Raw genomic sequence first — 7,835 nt, forward strand, 5'->3', positions numbered from 1 at the left:
CTATATTTGAGAAACTATATAAAACATACCATACACTTGACAACTAAATGTCTGGCCCCGTTGTGCTATCTTTCACATACCACTCTCGTACAGCTTAAAACTGACATGTTGCTTTCAATACATCTAAAGTATCACACATACTTAAACATTGGTTTAACTGTCTATTATTACAGAATAATCTTTGCAAGCAAAACGAATTCTATGTCCATTACACATTAACTCTGACAATGATTCTATATGAAAATAAATATATATATATTCTTACACTTTACATAACATTACAGAAAGTTAAATGTACATTCTCAATATTTAATGGTTTAATAGGAAATTATTTTCTACTTCTAGGTTACTACTTTCTGTTTTTGATTTAGAACTCACATATTTGGCGTTTAAATATAACACACAAAGTTATATACATAGTCTAACGTCTTGAAGGTATAATCATCTAGGCACATACAGAATTATAAGTATCGTCTGTCTTATAGTTATGGACAATTTTTATCTGAGGGATTAAGTCCTCTGACAACATAATAATCTTTGATTTTTACAAATAACACAATGGAATAGTTATGGATTACCAAGATTAAATCAGCTTTCATACAAGTTAGTGTAATCCCTGTTATAAGATTTATAAAAATTTAGTAAATGCAGTAACAGGAATAAGTCATACATATTATCATTCGGTTCTCCTTACGTTATAGTTGTCCCCCACCCAGTGGCACAGTGGTATGTCTGCGGACTTACAATTCTAGAAACCGTGTTTCGATCCCCGTGGCGGGCAGAGCACAGATAACCCTTGTGCAGCTTTGTGCATAATTAAAAGCAAACAAACGTTATAGTTACCTAAGTTTTATATTAAAGAATAAAAAATGACTAGCAGAGAAGGGAGACACTTTTACAATAGATTAAGTTTCATCTGACAGTCGAGGGCAAAAACAAGACCCAGGTAACTGACTGATTTCTTGTTTTTCATGTGTATTTTATATTTATTATTATATGAATATCTAAAATGTAAAATTATTTTTGTTAGGTTAGATAAAGTAAAATAAATAACAATATTAATAATAATCATTTTATGAGGTACGCTCGCGAGTAGTCCGTGCGTTATGTAATTTGATACCATAATGTGAACTGTGTTCGCCACGTGATTTGCAATTTATATGGCACGAATAGTAGTTAGACACGGTTCAAAGGGCAATAAAAGTTATGTGTAAGTAAATGTATACTGTTACAAGCTTTAAGCTACTTAGGACAAACAATTGTAGTTTTCTGTTGCAATTTGCAGTAATTCCAGAAAAAAATAGGAGAAAATTAGAATTATTTCCTAATCTTTTATGGTAGTTACGAGGTTGGTCTAATGAACCGACCTCATATAGAGCTGGGGTAAAGAAAATAATAGATAAAGTATAAAATGTTTCTGGATAAAAACATTTGATATTTTTTTAGGAGGTTTTAGGGGGTTATGCAAATGACATTTGAAAATTTTCAGATGAAGAAAAGTATTTTTAATCTTATCATGAAAATTACTTTGCACTCATAAAAAGAAACACTAAGCAGTGTAAATAAAGTTTTTCGTTGAACATTAACATAATCTTTTCTAGTTGCAGAAGATAAACATGTAGTGAACATTGTAAACAAAGTTCTTCGTTGATACTGACGTGCTTTATTCATTTTTTTAGTCTATTAAATTTTACCTATGAGACCCTTAAAAATCTCACTGAGATTCTTGAAAAAATGTGTTAGTTTGTTTGTTTGTAATTAAGCACAAAGCTACCCAATGGGCTGTCTGTGCTTTGCCCACCACGGGTATCGAAACCCGGATTCTAGCGTAGTAAGTCCGCAGGCATACTGTTGTGCCAATGGGGGCGAATTTGATAGTCCAGGAACTTTGCTGTGGAACCCAAGTGAGAACCCTTTTAACTTATTTTTTATATGAATTGTTTTAAATTTTATTATTTTTATTCCATTTTAGTTTTTATCAATATCTTTACTTTACTATTCTTTACTTTAATTATGTTATCCAATTTTTTGTTTCCATAATTTTTAATTTGTATTATTACATTCTAAAATTTTAATTACTTTTTGTTTTTTCATAATATTTTGTTTTTATTATCTTTAAAATTATCTGTCTTTTATCTACATAATGTTTTATGTTTTTCAATTTCTATGAGTAACGTATTTTGTATTTGAATTTTATTTATTTTTTATTAATTCTTATTTTATTGATTCTAATAATATTTGTATTGTTTTTTGTAAGTTAATTTTTAATTGTCATTATTTTTTGGTATAAATATTTTCAATATTATCAGTAAAGGAAAGAAATCTTGTTTTCTGAGATTTTAGCAAAAAGATGAAAAAAAATAAGAATGTTCAATCTCCAGAAGAAATATAGAAAGAGGGTTAAATCGTTAATAGACAGTGAAATAGTGACTAAGATGTTTAAAAAAACAAGAAGGTAGGTTTTACCCTGAAAATTAAGAATGTAAACAAATTAGCAATAAATACTTTTATTAATACAATGGCTTGTGTAAGAACTTTAATAAAGACATAAAGCTACGAGTCTTTAATTTTGAAATATAGTTTTTGTTTATAAAATGTAATTTTTTTGTTATTTTTATATTTTTTTATGTAGTGTATATATCTATTGTTACCCACTTTTATTCAATGATTTTGAAATAAGTTTACTTTATTCTTATTTGTCCATTCTTTTTGGCCCCTGGGGAGCTGGTGGTTAGTCTATAAATCAACAACGCTAAAATATGGGTTTGGATTGTCCATGGTAGACACAGCAGACAGCCACATGTAGTTTTGCTCTCAAACAAACAAAACATTCTTTTCATTTTTTGTTATCTTAATTATTCTTCATTTTTATCATTTTTCTATTTTGCATTTTCAATATTAACATTTTCTATTCCTTGTTTTATTAATTTTTATTTCATTTAAAACTTTACTTTTAATTTTTCCGTGTTCTCTATTTTCATTACTTCTTCATGCTTTATTTTTTATTTATTCTTAGTATTATTAAGAATATTATTATTATATTTCTACTATTTTTGTAAATTTTGGTATTATTTTAATTCATTTTTATATGAATTGTTTTTAATTGTTTTTATTTACTTGTAATTTTTTGTTCCTAAATTTTAATTTTTCTTATTACTCTATTTTAGTGACGTGACATCATAATTATCTTAGTCAAGATGAATTCGTGGTTGTCAGAGCACAGATAGCCCGTTCTGTAACTTTGTGCTTAACTAAAACAACAAACAAGATGAACTCTACTAATGTAAATTTCGCACTGAAGCATATTAGAAGTAAAAAATAAATGATTTCTTAAAACTTTTAATAAATGGTTTATTTACACAAATTTCGTAGGTAATAAATTGAAAATTGACGCGTCGTAATTTTCCGAAAGTAGTTTAACATCTAAAGAGCATTTCTGAAAGATAAATTCCTAATGTTTTCATGTGGGTAGGTTAATCCACATTCCTCACAAATTCTAATTTTAAAATATTTGCTATCGTAATACAATTTCGTGTATTGTTTGTAGAATTGTACAATATACGTTATTATTCTATGAAAATAACAAAAGTGGATAATTGAAGTTTCATATTACCACTTTCTCTCTCCCCCTTTCCATTTCTTAAGCCAGAATCTAGTGGTAACGGCACTAGACTTGTAATCTGAGGGTCGTATATTCAACTCTGCTTGCTCTTTCAGCCGAGAGGGCGTTATAATGTGATGGTCAATTGCACTATTCGTTGGTAAAAGAGTTGCCCAAGAGTTGGGAGTGGGTGGTTTTAAATAGCTACCCTAACTCTAGTCTATCACTGCTAATCTTCAGATGGCTAGTGCAAGTGTCCCTCGTATGGTTTTGCTCGAAATACAAAACAAACGAAACAGGATCAAATTTGAGAGTTTGCATAAAGTTTTGTATTTTGGAATAACATTCTTAATCCAAGCAAGATTAATACTAATATATATTTCTATATCTATTCAAGGCAGCCTGATTAAAAGTAATTATACACAAAGGTTTATTTAATAATTATGTAAATATACCTTCACAAGTGAGGTGGTGTTATTATGAAAAAGATGAAAACAATATCTATTGAAATTAGACTCCCTGTATAGATGATAATAAAGAAATCAAAGTAAAGTTTATTTATGCTTTGATTTCGGTAATTTGTGCACATATGACACGCACATGTTTACATACATACATACATGCACATGAATAAAAACCACCTCTGAAAAACTGAGCAAAGTTACCACGTCTTTATTTCTCGAAAGTCAGCCTTGGTAGAATTTACTGCTTTTGATTCAATAAATAAATGTAAACGAATCTTAAACAGAACAAGGTCAACACATTTTTGATACACCTTTGTTTTGCATAAAGTGACCACCTTCCAGAAAAAAAAAACTGTACTTTACACATCTATCTATAGTGATAGAAGATCATGATTAACATTTTCTAAGTGATCAATGTGAATAGATTCTATAACTCGAACAAAACGAAAGAAATAGGGCATTGCAATAATTCTTTTCATATTAATCAGATGGTGCCAAATACCAATGGTAATGTTTTAAATTCGTGCTCTCAACCTATTTCAGTATATCACTTCCGATAATGTTTATTAGAATCTTAAAATCTTATATATTAAAACATTTAAGAAAGACAATTTTTTCAAAACCATATGTAATTTAAAATTAACAACATCCACCACAAATCCATAAAACAATTTTGAGAAAGACGTAACATGACATGACATCATATGTCATCAAGTGACGTAATATTTTGTGGAATGATGCTATTATATGAAAGAAACGTCTATTGAAAGTGGACTTAGGATATAGAGAATAATAAAGAAATCGAATTAAAGTACATTTAAGATTTCTTTCTAGTACTGTGTGTACATATGACACACGATATAAAGGTGTGGCCATAATTGTTTTCTTAGAATGAGAAAAACGTGCGAGCTGACATCGACGTATTACATAAAGCAATAATTAAATACGAAGCAATACAGCGTGAAACAGTATGATATCGTTCCTGCTATGTTTATTGTTTATATATCAACATTATAAGACTTATCGACTACCTCACCTTAAAACCTGGCCCTTGCACGACATTAGGCACTTAAAGAGCTCAGTTCCTTTACTTTTACAGATAATATGTCTAATTGATTGAGCGTTTTCAGTTGCTAGCCGTTTTTAACGTGATAATTTCTGTAGTTTTTATATGTACGTAAATACATAGTTTAGTCAAATTTACTTCAAATGTATTATACGAGAAGGAACTTCGGTGTTTACAAAGTGTAATAAAATATTAAGAACAAAAGAAAAACAATGAATCGATACAAAACTTAAATTGTTTGATTTTGACGTAAATCAATATCAACCTTAATCCTCATAGCTCTAAAACAAAGTAAGAAATGAAAAGTCGAGTTTTGGTAAACAACGTAGTTTTTCATCAACTTTTTTGATAACTTAAAACCCGGCAGAACACCGGTATAAATAATTAATAAATTTACCACGTGTTCATCATGCTTCAGTTTTTGGTGTGCCACAGAATTCTACAAAAGACTATGTAAGTTGCTATATATCTGTTTAACTTGAGATTCGTGCAACTGGTTTCACATACATGGATGCAATTTCGGAATAGCCGAGTTCAACTGAATGATCTGTTGAGATCGATATGAGAATGCTGCAAACACACATGTTGCGCATGCGTCAACGGTGATAAAATAGGCCAAGCAGGACCACGCCAGAAGAGCTGAAGTGTTCTGGTGCGGTCGAGGTCGCACGTGAGAGGTAAGACCGTACCAAATGTCTTGTTCTTGTCGATGATTCTTCTGACCAGTGCTTGGAAGATGACTTCAAGTAGTGCAGATCAGCTAAAAAACTTTATGACTTAACTAATTCCTAAGTCATTTTTGCCCTTCATTAAATAATGGTGGTTTTCTTCGCTAACCCATGGTGCTCAGTCACAAGAAAATGATCGCACCTCGATCTGCTTGATTCATCTCAAAAGAAAAACACCAGTCCTTTACGAAGAACATTAGTTACAAAGGGTCGCTGAATACATATCAGGATAAGAATACTAAGTTCATGTTTAGTTCACTTACGTGACGCAGTGACTAGTTATCCTATGATGCACTTAGAAAGTACTAATGATATGATATTCGTAATGTATTATTTTCTTGGGGAAGATGGACTACAAAGTATTTGAACGACTACAATAAACTATTTAGACGTTTCCATGACCCCCAGAAAAAAAATAGTTATATTACAATTCTTGGAAGAGTATGGTAAGTCTATTGCGTTCCTTTATTAATTATCTTACTATTATTTTTTACATATACCTAAAGAATCAAATAAAATATTCCATACAATATGTATGCACAATCATTTTTTTTCTTCAAAGAAATGCGTAGGTTAAAACATTAGAAACCATGGGAGAATAGTGCTTATTATGAACGGGTGGGATTAGTTTTTTATTTGTTCGATAACCTTTATGGTACGAACGCGTTTGACTGGTGAGGTATCATTATAGTAAATTATATTTGCCATATAACTTATATAATTAATATTTTGTGTATTCAGGACGCTGTCATTTAAACAGCTAACACAGAAACTCACACATATCTATTGTTTTTCAGAGTTCTTGCACAATCTCCCCCCCCCCCTCCCTAGACAGACACACACACACTGCGATTTTGTTGTAGCTTAATCACATCTGGCAGATATAATTGGCTGAAAATACAAAGCTGATTACCTAACTACATCATAAGACACTTATCATTACTACAATCACCGATTAGTTAACGTCTCCTGAAAACAAGTTGTCATAGATACAGTATTGTTTATCTAACTACTTGATAATATAGGCCGTCATAAATATAGCGCTTTTATTAGCAATAATAATACTTAAATTCTATTCGTAACGTACCATCAATAAAATGCTGATTATTTAACACATTCGTGATAGAAGTTGTCAAAGTATGAAGATATTTATTTAACTATTTCTTTATATATGTTTTTCACAGCTGTTTCATGGTATTCAATATTTAACTTATTCTTTAAGTTGTCATAAATAAAGTGATAATTAACTAATTTATCAACATGCTGATGAATTAAGAACATTGCGTTATTGGTTACCATAGATACATCGTTTGATTCTTTTAATTTAACGTCTCTGTAAATGGCTATTATTACTACCTAATTTCACACAGTTATAAGTTTTCACGTGTGTGAAATTGAATCGTTGCGAATTTCTTGATATACTGGATTGAATTCTTCAGTAGATGACGTTTAGTGTTGTTTTACGTACAACGCTCGTTTTTTAATGATTGTTTTTTTTTCTGAAATAACTTCACATATATACGCTACTATATACAGTCGCCGATTACCCAACTCCATACTGCTGTCACGTACCGACAGCATGAGTCATTTTTTGTTTGGTTGTTTCTTAAAGCATGCATTTGTTTGAAATATTTAGATATTTTAACTTTTTTTTTCCCCACAACTTTAGTACATATAATTAAAAACAAGATAAACGTTATGTAAGAAGTATTAGAATCACAAAGGCGTAACTTTTAGTATTCATTTTAGAAGTCCTCTAAAATATCAGTAAAATTTCATGTTAAAATATTTATTAAGAGCTTTATTTTTCTCCAATGAGTCTAATAATCTTTAGCTAAAAAATTTAACAAGTGTAGCAAAACAATGTTAATAAAAACACATTTGACATAAATCCATAAAGGTCCACTAAGATATATATACATATAAATATATAGTTGTCAAAACATTAATAAACAATCATAAAACCTTTACATATT

Source organism: Limulus polyphemus, unplaced genomic scaffold (genome assembly GCF_000517525.1).
Source record: "Limulus polyphemus unplaced genomic scaffold, Limulus_polyphemus-2.1.2 Scaffold4704, whole genome shotgun sequence".
Taxonomy (NCBI): Eukaryota; Metazoa; Arthropoda; class Merostomata; order Xiphosura; family Limulidae; genus Limulus; species Limulus polyphemus.